The sequence below is a fragment of the Lithobates pipiens genome, unplaced genomic scaffold (assembly GCF_037356315.1).
Source record: "Lithobates pipiens isolate NorthernLeopardFrog02 unplaced genomic scaffold, aLitPip1_a1.2 Scaffold_19, whole genome shotgun sequence".
Classification (NCBI taxonomy): Eukaryota; Metazoa; Chordata; class Amphibia; order Anura; family Ranidae; genus Lithobates; species Lithobates pipiens.
In genome coordinates, this window is record NW_027507764.1 from 35,087,612 (window position 1) to 35,104,490 (window position 16,879).

At 44.7% G+C, this 16,879-nt stretch overlaps 1 protein-coding gene across 3 annotated transcripts in view; it reads right to left on the reverse strand.

Annotated features, from left to right (window-relative positions):
- Positions 1-16,879, reverse strand: part of GJC2 (gap junction protein gamma 2) — a 149,373-nt gene that overhangs the window by 89,636 nt on the left and 42,858 nt on the right. The window contains exon 1 of one of the 3 annotated variants that reach the window (XM_077490636.1): positions 4,630-4,918. The exons of the other annotated variants lie outside the window; for them this stretch is intronic. The gene's annotated coding sequence lies outside the window, so the exon portion shown is untranslated. Of the gene's footprint in view, positions 1-4,629; positions 4,919-16,879 lie in introns of those variants that run through there. 3 annotated transcript variants of the gene reach the window in all.

The following is a 16,879-nucleotide window of genomic DNA, read 5'->3' on the forward strand; positions in this document are numbered from 1 at the left end:
ATGGGGACCCTAAAGTAAGGGAGGAATCTTAAGGGGACCCTGATGTAAGAGGGACTCTAATAGGGACCCTGAAGTAAGGGGGGAATCTGAAGGGCACCCTGTTGTAAAGGAGACTCTGATGGGGACCCTGATGTAAAGGGGGACTCTGATGGGAACCCTGATGTAAAGGGGGACTCTGATGGGGACCCTGATGTAAACGAGGACTCTGATGGGGACCCTGATGTAAAGGGGACTCTGCTGGGGACCCTGATGTAAAGGGGACCTAAAAGGGGAAGCTCGGGTTGCCTGCCTCCTCCCCCCTCTCCACTGACACATTTTCCACCTTTTGGGGGTGGGGGAGGGAGGTACCCGCTCCAACTTCCGGCTCAGTTCCCTGCAAGTTTAGCTGCCCCCCCCCTTCCCCCCACAGCCGGCCCATTCACAAAGTGCAGTGTGCTCCACGCATGCGCAGTAGGAAACCGGCTGTGAAGCCACAAGGCTCCCTTAGTCAAGATGGCTGATTAAAAGATTGGCTGAGGAGAGGACTCCTGGACAGGTAAGTGCCCTAATATTAAAACTCATAAGGTCTTTTCTAATTGATTAGGACATCATTTAAATCAAAGTCAATCAGCCAATGGTGGAATATTATCATCGATCGTTTAGAATCAATCAGCAGCATTTGTTCACGAATACAATCGTATTTCTATTGATTGGATTATGAGATTATGTGGCAGAAACAAAGAGTAGCTCGATACCTTGCGATTGTAAATTATGATTGTACCTTATTATCGATCGAAATCCACTTCCTGTGTGGCATATCAATCGAATGGGTCACCAACTATAGATCAATTATTATGTCGGAATATATCAATTGCATAGGAAATTGATCGTTTATCTAAGAGTGTTGTACAGTCATGTGCAGAACGAACAAAACAGTTTCGTTTGGTTTCAATTCGTTATTTACATCAATTTGTTTAATACATTTTTGGAATTTGTTTTGTTTGATCGTGTTTAAATGGATTCAAATTCCAATTCAATTTCTTTAGTCTTTTCTATTATATTCTTTTCTTTTCTATTTTATTCTTTTCTTTTCTATTCTATTCAAAATCCGAATTCTGGAATATGGTTATATTTTTTCCATTTTATTCTATTCCATTCTATTCTTTTATTTTCTATTCTATTCAAATTTATTCTATAAAAATTTTGGGAAATGGTTATATTCTTTCTACTCTATGCTATTTTTTTTAAAATTCTATTCTATTCTTTTTATTTTCTACTCCTATTCTAATTCAAATTTATTCTATTCCTTTATTTTCTATTCTATTTTATTCTGTTCTTTTATTTTCTATTCTACTTTGTTCTGTTTTACTCCATTCATTTCCTTTATTTCCTATTCTATTTTTTATTTTCTATTCTATTCCCTTATTTTCTATTCTATTTTTCTATTCTTTTATTTAGTATTCTAGTCTGTTTTACTCTATTATTTTCTATTCTTTTATTTTCTATTATATTCCCTTATTTCTCTTATATATATTTTTATTCTCTTCGGAAATTCAAATTTGAATCAAAAACAAAAATGTCAATTCTAATTTAGTCTGAAAGTTTCATTATTGTGGATTCGTTTAAATTTATTACTATTGCATTTCGGAAACTCTGATTCATCCAAATTTCTTAATAACTATTCGGGACTTAACGGACCGCACATGTCTAATGGTCACCATTAGGGTGAGGAACCAAGAATCACTTCCACTACACAAGGGCGTGGAGGCGCATTTTTGGCATGAGGCTGATTACAAGCAACCCCCCCCCCTCTCTGATCAAACTGTACCTCCGTATAACATAAAACAATATACTCAGCTACCACAATCTCAGGGACGATGCTGCCCTCCCAGTGACCAAGATAACGTCGCTCCAGGATGGCCCGCTGCCGTCATCCCACACACCTCCCGCTGGGGTTCAAGCCTAGTCACACTGATCCCAGTGTATATACAGAAATTCGGATGGCTCCACCCCCAATGAAGTCTATCCTTATTATTTTAAAAAAGCAACAGGACACAGAAAAACGAATACTGTGGTGAATGAGAGTAAGTCAACACGTTTCGCCCATGACGAAACGCGTTGATTCCATTTTCCCACAATGTTCGTTTTTTTGTATCTGCTGCTGAGAAACTACAAGCGTGCCCAGCCAGTGTGCTGGTTAGTGGTCCACACCTAGGACTACAGAGCTCACAGGCACTGCCCATTATCTTATAGAGCCCATTTATTACAAAGACTCAGTCTTCTAATCAGAATTTCATACAGAAACTTGTGAATGCAGAATTAGCGCTTCATAGAGGCAAAGTGACTACAAAGTATTACATCCCTTTTAGATTGTAATCTCTTATGGGCAAGGCCCTCTGAACCCTCTTGTATTGAATTTTATTGTAACTGTACTGTCCACCTTTATTTTGCAAGCTGTTGGCACCATAAAAATCCTGTATAATAATAGTAAAAATAAAATGTTGTAGGGGTGCGGCATAATTTTGCAACTTTGCCCTGGGCTCTGGATGACCTTCTTCCGGTGTACTGTCGAATACTGTCCCCCGTCAGATAGTGCCTGCCCTGTACTGCGCTTGCGCAGGACGGAGGTCAAGGAGACGCCGAAGGTCTCCGAAGATGAACGGCGCCTGCGAACTGAGTCCATGTTCAAGCCCCACCATCCAAGTGGACATAGGAGTTAGAATAAAAAATTGCTGAGTGAAGCGAGGCCGTGCCCGAAGAGTGGCGAGCGAAGCGAGGCCGTGCCCGAAGTGTGGCGAGCGAAGCGAGGCCGTGCCCGAAGTGTGGCGAGCGAAGCGAGGCCGTGCCCGAAGTGTGGCGAGCGAAGCGAGGCCGTGCCCGAAGTGTGGCGAGCGAAGCGAGGCCGTGCCCGAAGTGTGGCGAGCGAAGCGAGGCCGTGCCCGAAGTGTGGCGAGCGAAGCGAGGCCGTGCCCGAAGTGTGGCGAGGGAAGCGAGGCCGTGCCCGAAGTGTGGCGAGCGAAGTGAGGCTGTGCCCGAAGCGAGCCTGCGAGGGGCCCTGCTACTAAGTGCTACCGCATGTGCACTTGCATGGTGGGGCTTGAACCTGGACTCAGAGCTTGTAGTGGGTGGAGTCTGCTGGGCCTCTCCCACAGCTCTGCTCCCTCCCCTTGTGCAGTGGGACTGATCTTGTCTCCGCCCTCTCTTGTAGTTTTATGCGGGAAGCCTGTAGTGGGTGGAGTCTGCTTGGCCCCTCCCACAGCTCTGCTCTCTCTCCTTGTGCAGGATGACTGATATCGTCTCCGCCCTCTCCTCTAGTTGTCTACAGGCAGCATGTAGTGGGTGGAACCTGCTGGGCTCCTCCCACATCTCTGCTCTCTCTTCTTGTGCAGGGTGGCTGGTCTTGTCTCCGCCCCCCCCTCCTGTCGTTTTCTGGGCAGCTATAGTGGGTGGAGCTTGATGGGCCCCTCCCACAGCTCTGCTCTCTGCACAGGCTGTGTACAGCACCGTGATGATGTCACTGCTAATTTTACAAGTGCGCAGGCGCCGTTCATCTTCTGAGACTTTCGGAGTCTCCTTGACCTCCGTACTGAGCAAGCGCTGAGCACTATCTGATTGGGGGGACAGTTTTTTGCCAGAACACCGGCACTGATTGTAAACACCCCTGTCAGTGGTAAATGGTTGGTCTTAACCATGCCAACTGCCATTTTTGCTGGACAGCTTGGCCTGTTAGAGGAAGTTGCAAAAAAAAAAAACAGACTTACTGGCAGGATCACTAAGTGAAAATAAAGATCTAAAAAAAAAAAAAGACAACGAATGCAACCACAACATCTACATGCAATATATTCTATTTTTCATGAATACCACGTTAGGTAAAGGAGGGGGAGCAAAAAGGAAACATAAATAATTTCTACTATTTAAATTTTTTTTAAAAAAGAGTATGTAATCCAACCAATAACGGAGACAACGCTTCACAATTTTTTAAAGGAATACAAAAGCGTTTTGATATACCGCAGACTCAGACTGTGGGGCGGACTACAAGCCCCAGCGTGCTGTCCTGTGCCATGCCATGCCCTCCATTTATTATTACAGAGGGGCTGATGTACTAAAACTGGAGAGTGGAAAATCTGGTGCAGCTGTGCACGGCGGCCAATCAGCTTCCAGCTTTCTTTGTCGAAGCTTAATTGAAGATGCTGAAGTTAAAAGCCGATTGGCTACTGCGCACAGCTGCTCCAGATTCTGTGCTTTGCAGGTTTAGTAAATCTCCGTTTCCTCCGGTATCTTCGCCGCCTTCTCTTTTAATAAACGTCACGCCGGCTTAGTCGCCTGTAGGATCTCCGGGTTGAGCAACGCAATGTGTTTCTCATCAAAAAAAAAAAAAAAAGGCAGAATCAAAGCGGCTCCATTTGGCGCAGAGATCCTGCTAACGTGAGGCCAATACGGGGCTCGGGGCTTCGGGAATGAGCTATTTTTAAACGCACCAAAGAAAAAGTTGAATTTATAGCCAGAGAAAGAGAAGGACCCCGTCCCGGAGAAGCTGAAAGGCCAACAAATGATTTCCAATCGTAAAAAATAAATAAAAAATAAATAAAGATTATTTTACCGGGGGGGGGGGGAACAAAACAAAAAAAGGGTCAAGGTGGTGGTACCTACTCAGAAAAATCCAGCCATGGCTCTTCGATGGGCCGCCCGCCTTCCCTCCAGATGCATGAAGAATAGCTCAGCCTTGACGAGTCCGGACGGCAGAAGTTCTCCGAACAATCATCTTCCTCTCGCGTTTCCTCCAGGACTGACGTTTTTTTGTGTGTGTGTGAAGGAAGTTTGGTCTTCTTTTGGGTTTCTCTTGAAGGATTCGAGGATATGGGAAGTTTGAGTCACGAAAACCCTCCCCTGTGCTGAATCAGACTTTCTTCTGACCATCTCCCGTCTTCTTCAAAAGGAGGATTAGCCCTTCTTCTGCGTTGGGCTGCGACTCATTAGGGCTTTCTAGACAAGGGAGGGGGCCGGGGGGTGAAAAAAAAAAAAAAAAAAACTAAAACGTTTAGCAAAGCAAAATGAGACGGCTGCGTGTAAAACCGGAGCCAGATTTCTCCATACCCGGGACCTTCTTGGCATGAGGTGGCACAGGAAAAGCTGCCACGTTTCAACAAACCTTATTCGGTTGTTTTTTTTTAAATGTAGGATTTATTTTTATTTTTTTTGGTGAGTTTCTTCTTGAAGACCAGGACTATTCTGACATGGAACAATCAGTATTTTTTTTGGTACAAAAATTACTTAGAACCCCCAAACAGTATATATTTTTTTTAAGCAGAGGCCCTAGAGAATAAAATGATGGGCATGAGTTGGCACAGGAAGAGCTGCCACGTTTCAACAAACGTTATTCGGTTGTTTTTTTTTAAATGTAGGATTTTTTTTTTTTTTGGTGAGTTTCTTCTTCAAGACCATGATTATTCTGATATGGAACAATCAGTATTTTTTTGGTACAAAAATTACTTAGAACCCCCAAACAGTATATAGTTTTTTTAAGCAGAGGCCCTAGAGAATAAAATGATGGGCATGAGTTGGCACAGGAAGAGCTGCCACGTTTCAACAAACGTTATTCGGTTGTTTTTTTTTAAATGTAGGATTTTTTTTTTTTTTTGGTGAGTTTCTTCTTCAAGACCATGATTATTCTGATATGGAACAATCAGTATTTTTTTGGTACAAAAATTACTTAGAACCCCCAAACAGTATATAGTTTTTTTTATCAAATAAGTGCATCCCAATTGTTTCTTTTTAACCACTTGACCACTGGGCACTTAAACACCCTTAATAACCAGACCAATTTTCAGCTTTCGGTGCTCTCACATTTTGAATGACAATTACTCAGTCATGCAACACTGGACCTATATGAAATTTTTGTCCTTTTTTTCACACAAATGGAGCTTTCTTTTGGTGGTATTTAATCACCGCTGGGTTTTTTATTTTTTGTGCTATAAAAGAAAAAATACAGAAAATTCTGTAAAAAAATGAATTTTTCTTCGTTTCTGTTATAAAATTTAGCAGATTAGTAATTTTTTCTTCATAAATTTTGGCCAAAATTTATACCACTACATATCTTTGGTAAAAATAAGTACAAATTGGTGGATATTATTTGGTCTTTGTGAAAGTTATAGAGTCCACAAGCTATGGTGCCAATATCTGAAAATTGATCACACCTGAAGTACTGACGGCCTATTTCAATTCTTGAGACCCTAACATGCCAGAAAAGTACAAATACCCCCCAAATGACCCCTTTTTGGAAAGAAGACATTCCAAGGTATTTAGTAAGAGGCATGATGAGTTTTTTGAAGTTGTAATTTTTTCCCACAATTCTTTGCAAAATCAAGATTTTTTTTACTTTTTTTTTTTTTTCACAAAATTGTCATATTATCAGTTTATTTCTCACACAGCATATGCATACCACAAATTACACCCCAAAACACATTCTGCTATTACTCGCAAGTACGGCGATACCACATGTGTGAGACCTTTACACAGCGTGGCCACATACAGAGGACCAACATGCAGGGAGCGCCATCAGGCGTTCTGGAGCACCCAGGACAATTCTGACATTTCTCTCCTACATGTAAAAATCATCATTTATTTGCTAGAAAATTACATAGAATCCCAAAACATTATATATGTTTTTTTAGCAAACACCCTGGAGAATACAATGGTGGTCGTTGCAACTTTTTATCTCGCACGGTATTTGCGCAGCAATTTTTCGAATGCTTTTTTTTGGAACAAAAACAGTTTTGTGCTTAAAAAAAAAAAAACACAGTAAAGTTAGCCCAATTTTTGCATAATGTGAAAGATGAAGTTACACCGAGTAAATCGATACCCAACATGTCACTCTTCAAAATTGCACAGGCTCGTGGAATGGCGCCAAACGTCGCTACTTAAAAATCCCCATAGGCGACGATTAAATTTTTTTTTTTTACTGGTTATATGTTTTGAGTTACAGAGGAGGTCTAGGGCTAGAATTATTGCTCTCGCTCCAACGTTCGCAGCGATACCTCACATGTGTGGTTTGAACACCGTTTTCATATGTGGGCGGGACTTTCGTATGCGTTCGCTTCTGCATGCGAGCACATGGGGACAGGGGCGCTTTAAAAAAATATATATATATTTTATTGTTCATTTTACTTTATTTATTTTAGTTTGACATTTTTTTCCCCAAAAATAAATTTTTTGATCACTTTTATTCCTATTACAAGGAATGTAAACATCCCTTGTAATAGGAATATGGCATGACAGGTCCTCTTTACAGTGAGATATGGGGTCAATAAGACCCCGCATCTCACCTATAAGCTGGGAAGCCTGAAAAAAAAAAAGATTCTGGATTTGATCGTATTGGCGAGTCGGTAGAAGCACCGGAGGGCGGCGGGAAGGGGGCGGTGTCTATGGCTGGGTATTGCAGGGTATCACCGACTATGGCTGGGTATCTCAGAGTATGGCGTTGCAGAGTATTGCGTTGCAGAGCATTGCAGAGTGTTGCACGGTATTGGCGGGTGTTGCAGAGCATTGCAGGGTATTGGTGGGTGTTGCAGAGCATTGCAGAGTGTTGCAGGGTATTGGCGGGTGTTGCAGAGCGTTGCAGGGTATTGCAGAGTATTGCAGAGTATTGCAGAGTAATGCAGAGTAATGCAGAGTATTGCAGAGTATTGCAGAGTAATGCAGGGTATTGCAGGGTAATGCAGAGTAATGCAGAGTATTGCAGAGTATTGCAGAGTAATGCAGGGTATTGCAGGGTATTGCAGAGTATTGCAGGGTATTGCAGAGTAATGCAGGGTATTGCAGGGTATTGCAGAGTAATGCAGGGTATTGCAGAGTATTGCAGAGTATTGCAGGGTATTGCAGAGTAATGCAGAGTATTGCAGAGTATTGCACAGTAATGCAGAGTATTGCAGGGTATTGCAGAGTAATGCAGAGTAATGGCAGGGTATTGCAGAGTATTTGCAGGGAATTGAGGGGTTAATTTTCGGTGAGCAGCGATGTGGGCACTGCAGATGCAGCCCACATCGCTGCTGACACCGATCTCTTCCCCCTCCGCTGTTCCGATCGGTACAGAGAGGGGGAGGGAGGAACCGGCGTCATAACATGACGCCGGTTTGTTTACAAGTGATCACTCCGTCATTTGACGGAGCGATCACGTGGTAAACGGCCGTTTACCGTGATCCGTGATGAGCTGGGTCCTGTGGACCCGGCGGTCACGGATGCTCTCGAGTGCGCGCCCCAGGGGGCGCGCGAGAGCGGAATTCTGGGAGGACGTCATATGACGGCCTCCCAGAGTTAAGAAACCGCCCTGTAGCCGTCATTCGGCTATAGGCCGGTTATTAAGTGGTTAAATGAAAAAATAACTGATGCCACGTAACGCTATACACATGTGAACAATAAAAATCACACTATCTACCTCAATTACAAATACTCCCACACGTGAAATGATATATATATATAATCACATATAAATATGCAATATATTTTTTTTAAGCAGAGGCCCTAGAGAATAAAATGATGGGCATGAGTTGGCACAGGAAGAGCTGCCACGTTTCAACAAACCTTATTCGGTTGTTGTTTTTTAAATGTAGGATTTATTTTTATTTTTGGTGAGTTTCTTCTTGAAGACCATGATTATTCTGACATGGAACAATCAGTATTTTTTTGGTACAAAAATGACTTAGAACCCCCAAACAGTATATATTTTTTTTTATCAAATAAGTGCATCCCAATTGTTTCTTTTTAAATGAAAAAATAACTGATGCCACGCAGCGCTATACACATGTGAACAATACAAATCACACTATCTACCTCAATTACAAATACTCCCACACGTGAAATGATATAAATATATATAATCACATATAAATATGCAATATATTTTTTTTAAGCAGAGGCCCTAGAGAATAAAATGATGGGCATGAGTTGGCACAGGAAGAGCTGCCACGTTTCAACAAACGTTATTCGGTTGTTTTTTTTTAAATGTAGGATTTCTTATTTATTTATTTTTTTGGTGAGTTTCTTCTTGAAGACCAGGACTATTCTGACATGGAACAATCATTATTTTTTGGTAGAAATTTATTTAGAACCCCCAAACAGTATATATTTTTATAAGCAGAGGCCCTATAGAATAAAATGATGGGCATGAGTTGGCACAGGAAAAGCAGCCACGTTTCAACAAACGTCATTCAGCTATTTATTGAAACAGAGGTTTTTTTTTCTGGTTAGTTTCTGCTTGAAAACCAGAACTATTCTGACATGTAAAAATCTGTGTTTTTTTTTTTCACTGATCGATAGATGCCCTCCCAGAAGTGGAAGCCCACGTTGCAGCCGTCTTTTGGCTAAAGCGTGCACATGAAGCAGTTACTTTTTTTTATTATTATTTATTTTACTTGAATTTTTTTATTTTACACTCTCTCTTTTAAAAAAATGTTGATCCCTTTTATTGCTGCCACTAGGGATGAGCTTCATGTTCGAGTCGAACGTATGTTCGACTCGAACATTGGCTGTTCGGCCGTTCGGCGAATTCCGAACGTTTGGGCCGTTCGTGTCAAAATTCGAGTGACGCGCGCGCGGACCACAATGCACTGCGGTGGCGCAGTGCATTGCTGCCCCATGATTGGCCAAGCATGCACTGTGACCCCGCATGCTTGGCCAATCGCAGCGCCGGCAGCGAGGAGAGCCATGATTGGCCACAGGCATCCTGCCTGTGGCCAATCATAGCTCAGGCTGTGTAGTGCACTATATAAGGCCACCTTTGAGGCGGCCTCGTGTAGTGTGTTACTTAGCATCTGAAGCAGTGGGTGTTCTGTGTACCTTCAACACAGTACACACCAATCGTTTTTGGCTGATTTCCTATCTTGCTGCTGTGTAGTGGTTGTTGTCTGTGCCCTGACTGCAGTATACACCACTATATTCACCTCACCTATATAGCTAGTGATCTAGCTTTAACCACTTAACAACTGCCCATTGCCGATTAACGGCTTCAGGGGGGTTGTTTAACTCTGAGAGGCCGTTAATTAACGGCCTCCCAGAATTCTGCTCTCGCGTGCCCCGAGGTGTGCGCACTCGAGAGCATCCGTGACCGCCGGGTCGCATCACGGATCACGGTAAACGGCCGCTCATAGCGGCCGTTTACCACGTGATTGCTCCGTCAAATGACGGAGTGATCACTTGGAAACAAACCGGCGTCATGTTATGACGCCTGTTCCTCCCTCCCCTCTCTGTACCGATCGGAACAGCGGAGGGGGAAGAGATCGGTGTCAGCAGCGATGTGGGCTGCATCTGCAGTGCCCACATCGCTGCTCACCGAAAATTAACCCCTCAATTCCCTGCAAATACTCTGCATTACTCTGCAGTGCAGTACCCTGCCATTACTCTGCAGTGCAGTACCCTGCCATTACTCTGCAGTACCCCCCATTACTCTGCAGTAACCCCCATTACTCTGCAGTACCCCCCAATACTCTGCAGTACCCGCCATTACTCTGCAATACCCGCCATTACTCTGCAGTACCCCCAATACTCTGCAGTACCCTGCCATTACTCTGTAGTACCCCCCAATACTCTGCAGTACCCTGCTATTACTCTGTAGTACCCCGCCAATACCCCGCCAATACTCTGTAATACCCTGCCATAAATTGCCATACCCAGCCATACTCAGAGATACCCAGCCATACTCGGTGATACCCTGAAATACCCAGCCATAGACGCCCCCCACCCCTCACCGCCCTCCGGTGCTTCTACCAACTCGCCAGTACGATCAAAGCCAGAATCTTTTTTTTATTTTTTATTTCAGGCTTCCCAGCCTAGAGGTGAGATGTGGGGTCATATTGACCCCCCAGATTTCACTGTAAAGAGGACCTGTCACCCCATATTCCTATTACAAGGGATGTTTACATTTCTTGTAATAGGAATAAAAGTGATCAAAAATATATTTTTGGGGAAAAAAATGTCAAACTAACATAAATAAAGTAAAATGAACAATAAAAAAATAAAATAAAAATTAAAGCGCCCATGTCCCCATGTGCTCGCATGTGCCACACATGTGAGGTATCGCCGAGAATGTTAGAACGAGAGCAATAATTCTAGTCCTAGACCTCCTCTGCAACTCAAAACATGTAACCAGTAAAAAAAAAATTAAAGCGTCGCCTATGGGGATTTTTTAAGTAGCGACGTTTGGCGCCATTCCACGGGCATGTGCAATTTTGAAGAGTGACATGTTTGATATCTATTTACTCAGCATAACTTCATCTTTCACTTTATGCAAACATTGGGCTAACAAGTGGTTAATAATAGAGCTTGCAGTCAGTAGTGTTAGGAGTGCGTGCTGTCTGCGTGCTCTGTACCCAGTACATACCGCTATAATATAGGGCAGGCCCCTACTTTCAAACATCCAACTTACAAACATCTCCTACTTGCAAACGCAAGGAGACAGCAGCAAGTGAGATGAAAAAAGATGGACGACAAAACAAATTATACAGGGGTGATAACCCTTCCCTATGTTTTCCAAAAAGCTTAAAGATAGTTTTTTTGACTGGAGCTACACTTTAAAAATGTACCGGTTGAAAATGACAAACAGATTCAACTTAACACAACAAACCTACACAGTCCCAGTCTTGTTTGCACCGCCTGTATACTGCTGTTCTGAGTATATAGGGCCTGGGGGCCACACGCATTTCCTTTTTTTAATATGGGTACGGGGTTCCCCTTAATATGCGTACAAGACCCAAATAGGCTGGTAATGGGCAGGGAGGGCTACCCATGCCATTTTTCTCAATGATTTTCAACCATATTGCAGGAACCAGATATAACATTAAAACCGCAAGCAGTTTTAAATGGTGTTATTTCCGTTTAATGTCATTTTGTGCAGGGACTGTTCTAAACACGGGAAACACGTGGCACTTCACAGGCATACTACAGACACCCCCCAGGCACCATATTTAAAGGAATATTTCACTTTTTTTTTTCACTTTAATCGTCATTAAAATTAGTGCTCCCGCCAAAACTGTAGTTTTTAAAACTTTTTTTTGCAGTGACCCATGTCCCCTGAGGCAGGAGGCAGGTCCCCAAAGCCTTTTTAGGACACTATCTTGCATATTAGCCGTTAAAATTAGCACTTTCCAATTCGAACGTTCGAATCCCATAGACTTCAATGGGGTTCTAACGTTCGTACCGAACGCGGGGGTCGTTCGCAAGTTCTGGTGCGAACCGAACCGGGGGGTGTTCGGCTCATCCCTAGCTGCCACAATATAAACATCCCTTGTGATAGCAATAAGCGGTGACAGGTACTCATTACGAGACATCTGGAGTCTATTAAATACCAGATCTCTCCTCTGCCCTTAAAAGCATCTAATCACACTGAGATCTGTTTGATCAGATGCTTTTTGAAAGTCAAAAATGATTTGTTTACATGCCGGGAAAACCGGAAGTGACACAATATTCCCCGCTTCCCACCATCCCTGTGCTGAGTTCCCGGGTCGGTGCTGTGCCCATTATGAGGGGTTTCCTCCATCCTTGTGCTGAGTTCCCAGGTCTGTACACCTTATGTGCCCATTATGAGGGGTTCTCAGGCTACCTGTACAGTTTCCTGGGTCTGTACACCCACTGTGCCCATTATTAGGGGTTACCACCATCCCTGTGCTGAGTTCCCAGGTCTGTACACCTACTGTGCCCATTATGAGGGGTTCCCACCATCCCTGTGCTGAGTTCCCGGGTCTGTACACCTGCTGTGTCCATTATGAGGGGTTCCCACCATCCCTGTGCTGAGTTCCCAGGTCTGTACACCTACTGTGCCCATTATGAGAGGTTCCCTCCATCCCTGTGCTGAGTTCCCAGGTCTGTACACCTGCTGTGTCCATTATGAGGGGTTCTCACTATCCCTGTGCTGAGTTCCCAGGTCTGTACACCCGCTGTGTCCATTATTAGGGGTTCCCACCATCCCTGTGCTGAGTTCCCAGGTCTGTACACCTATTGTGCCCATTATGAGGGGTTCTCACCATCCCTGTGCTGAGTTCCCAGGTCTGTACACCCGCTGTGTCCATTATTAGGGGTTCCCACCATCCCTGGGCTGAATTCCCAGGTCTGTGCACCCGCTGTGTCGATTATTAGGGGTTCCCACCATCCCTGGGCTGAGTTCCTGGGTCTGTACACCCACTGTGCCCATTATGAGGGGTTCTCACCATCTCTGTGCTGAGTTTCCAGGTCTGTACACCCGCTGTGCCCATTATTAGGGGTTCCCACCATCCCTGTGCTGAGTTCCTGGGTCTGTACACCCTCTGTGCCCATTATGAGGGGTTCCCACCATCCCTGGGCTGAGTTCCCGGGTCTGTACACCCGCTGTGCCCATTATTAGGGGTTCCCACCATCCCTGTGCTGAGTTCCTGAGTCTGTACACCCTCTGTGCCCATTATGAGGGGTTCTCACCATCCATGTGCAGAGTTCCCGGGTCTGTACACCTACTGTGCCCATTATGAGGAGTTCCCACCATCCCTGTGCTGAGTTCCCAGGTCTGTACGCCTGCTGTGCCCATCAGGGGCGGACTGACCATTGGGCCACTCTGGCACTGCCCGAGGGCCCCATGCCACTAGGGGACCCCATTAGGGTTGCCAGCCTCAGTAAAACCAGGGACAGTATGTAAAAATGTGTGTTTTTTTTTTACATCTGTCTCTGAAATGTCCCTTACCGACATCCTTTTGGTCTAAAAATCCTGAGATTATAGCTGCCCCACCTCTCCAGTACCTTCTCAGCCAATAAAAACATGTCTGTGTATACTGTGTGATTGTATACTGTGTGTGTGTGTGTGTTTGTGTATACTGTGTGGCCCCATGATCTCTGATTGCCTGGGGGCCCCATAATCTCCTATTGCCCGGGGGCCCCATGAGTTGTCAGTCCACCCCTGGTGCCCATTATGAGGGGTTCTCACCATTCCTGTGGTGAGTTCCAGCCACCACTGGCTCTAACACTAACCTATCTATCCCTGCAAAGAAGAAATCAGTATACATACCTTTTTTTAAACCGATCCGACCCGATCCCATGCTGAGCTGTCAGCTGCGGCTTCGCTGTGGAGGTGGATGCAGAGGAGGCAGCCGACAACGGAAGCCCCATAGTAAGTCTATAAGTGACGTCACTCCCCATTCATTTCACAGCCATTGTCGGCTGTGTCCTCTACAGAGCTTTTGCCGCTGGAGATCGGACTGGAGTGGCTTTAAAAAAGGTATGTATACTGATATTTTCTTTACAGGGCTAGATAGGTGAGTGTTAGATTGTGGATGTCTGTACATGCAGGGATTTTAGTGTTAGGCTGGACTTCTACATTAACCACTTTCAGCCCCGGTCCCTTTTGCTGGCTTAAGACCAGACCACTTTTTGCGATTCGGCACTGCGTCGCTTTAACTGACAATTGCGCGGTCGTGCAACGTGGCTTTCAAAGAAAATTGACGTCCTTTTTTTTCCCACAAATAGAGCTTTCTTTTGGTGGTATTTGATCACCCCTGCGGTTTTTATTTTTTGCACTATAAACAAAAAATAGAGCGACAATTTTGAAAAAAAACACATTATTTTTTACTTTTTGTTATAATAAATATCCCCCAAAAATATATAAAAAAACATATTTTCCCCTCAGTTTAGGCCGATACGTATTCTTCTACATATTTTTGGTTAAAAAAAAAATCGCAATAAGCGATTACTGATTGGTTTGCCCAAAAGTTATAGCGTTTACAAAATAGGGGATCGTTTTCTGGCATTTTTATTAATAATTTTTTTTTACTAGTAATGGCGGCGATCAGCAATTTTTATTGTGACTGCGGCATTATGGCGGACACATCGGACATTTTTAACACATTTTTGGGATCATTGTCATTTATACAGCAATCACTGCTATACAAATGCACTGATTCCTGTGTAAATGACACTGGCAGTGAAGGGGTTAACCAGTGGGTGGCAGTGTAGGGGTTAAGTATTCCTAGGGGCGTGTTACTAACTGTGTGGGGGCTGGGCTTTGTTTTAGTGAAATATGATCTCTGCTCCAATCACATGGAGCAGAGATCAGCATCACTTGTTGCTAGGCAGAACGGGGAGAAGCTGTTTACAACGGCATCTCCCCGTTCAGCCGCCCCGTGAGACGATCGCGGGTATGCCCGCGGCGATCGAGTCCGCGGGACCCGCGACCGGACTCATGGGGGTCCCGACCGGCGGCACACACGCGATGGCAGGGCGGCATATAAAAATGGATTTGTACGCCAATAAGCCTGCCCATACATCGGCGTGCGCCGGTCAGGGAACTGGTTAAAGGGGTTGTAAAGGTTCGTGTTTTTCCACCTTAATGCATCCTATGCATTAAGTTTTTCTTACCTGACCCCTCGAACTTGTCCCACGGTGATGTGCCGACTCTGTGCCTGGGGTTCTCGGGTGTTGATTGGACAGATTGATAGCAGCGCAGCCATTGGCTTCCACTTCTGTCAATCAAATCCAATGACGCGGCTGCCGGGGGGCAGGGCCGAGTCATGCATTCGGCGTCTATGGACACCGAATGCTGGACTCGGGAGCGTGCCCGCAATGTAACCTCCCCGGGAGAGAGCGCTTCACCCAGGGGGTTATCTGAAGCGAGGAGGAGCCCAGAGAGCCTGTCCAGGGACCCCAGAAGACGAGGTTCGGGGGCCACTGTGTGCAAAACTAGCTGCACAGTGGAGGTAAGTATGATATGTTTGTTATTTAAAAAAATAAATATATAATTTACTTTAGTGTCATTTTAAGGATCTGTGGTGGAACTCATGCTGTGTTATCGTATTGCTTTACAATTAAAGATCTGGCTTTTACCTCTTCTGGTTTGTGTATGTGGCAGGCATATAGAAATGACCCTGTGAGGATCTGTCATTTCACGGTTGGAAGCCTGGAGCCTACCTCTGCCCATTTCACCCTCTTACACCCAAATCATAAGCCCGCAACCAAAACCTCCTGGTCTCCACCAACCGTCTTTGGGCAGACTATCTCCCCAAAGACCAAAGCGAAGAGTCTCGGGGTTATTTTAGACGCACAAATGTCAATGGATGCGCAAATAGGAGCAGTAGTCAGTCGATCTCACCATCTGCTGCGCATGCTTCGCAGACTCATCCCTTTTATCCCAAAGAATGACAAAGCAGTGGTAGTTGGAACAATCATTAATTCACGACTGGACTACGCAAACTCGCTTTACATAGGATTACCCCAATATCAACTTGCGCGATTACAACTGATCCAAAACACGGCGGCAAGGCTGATAACAGGAAAAAAACCCTGGGAATCCATTTCTCCTTCACTGAGGAGCTTACATTGGCTAACCGTAAAAAATCGGATCACGTTCAAGACCCTTTGCCTCACCCACAAATGCGTGCATAGAGAAGCTCCGCAATACCTAATGGAGAAAATAAATCATTACACACCAAACCGCAGTCTTCGATCAGCCAACAAAAACCTCCTCCTCGTGCCCAAAGCCCGGTATAAATCCAAGGGGGATCGGAGATTCGCTGTCCAAGGGCCTCGGCTATGGAATGCTCTACCAATAAACATCCGCCTGGAAGAAAATCACCTGGCTTTTAGGAAAAAACTCAAGACCTTCCTCTTTTAGCAGATGATCAAAGCTCGCCACAGCGCCTAGAGGCGATTCAGTTCGCATTGTGCGCTATATAAGTATTTCATTCATTCATTCATTCATTTGCTATTGAGGCCTTGGGGACCAACGCTGCCATTTCATCCTTGGGACCTGACATCTGTCATTTCCATTGAGGACTGGAGACCATTGCTGTTATTTCACCAGTGAAATCTGGAGGCCACCTCTGCCGTTTTACCATTGAGACCTAGAAGCCACCTCTGTCATTTCACAATTGAGATCTGGAGGCCACCCCTGTCAAGG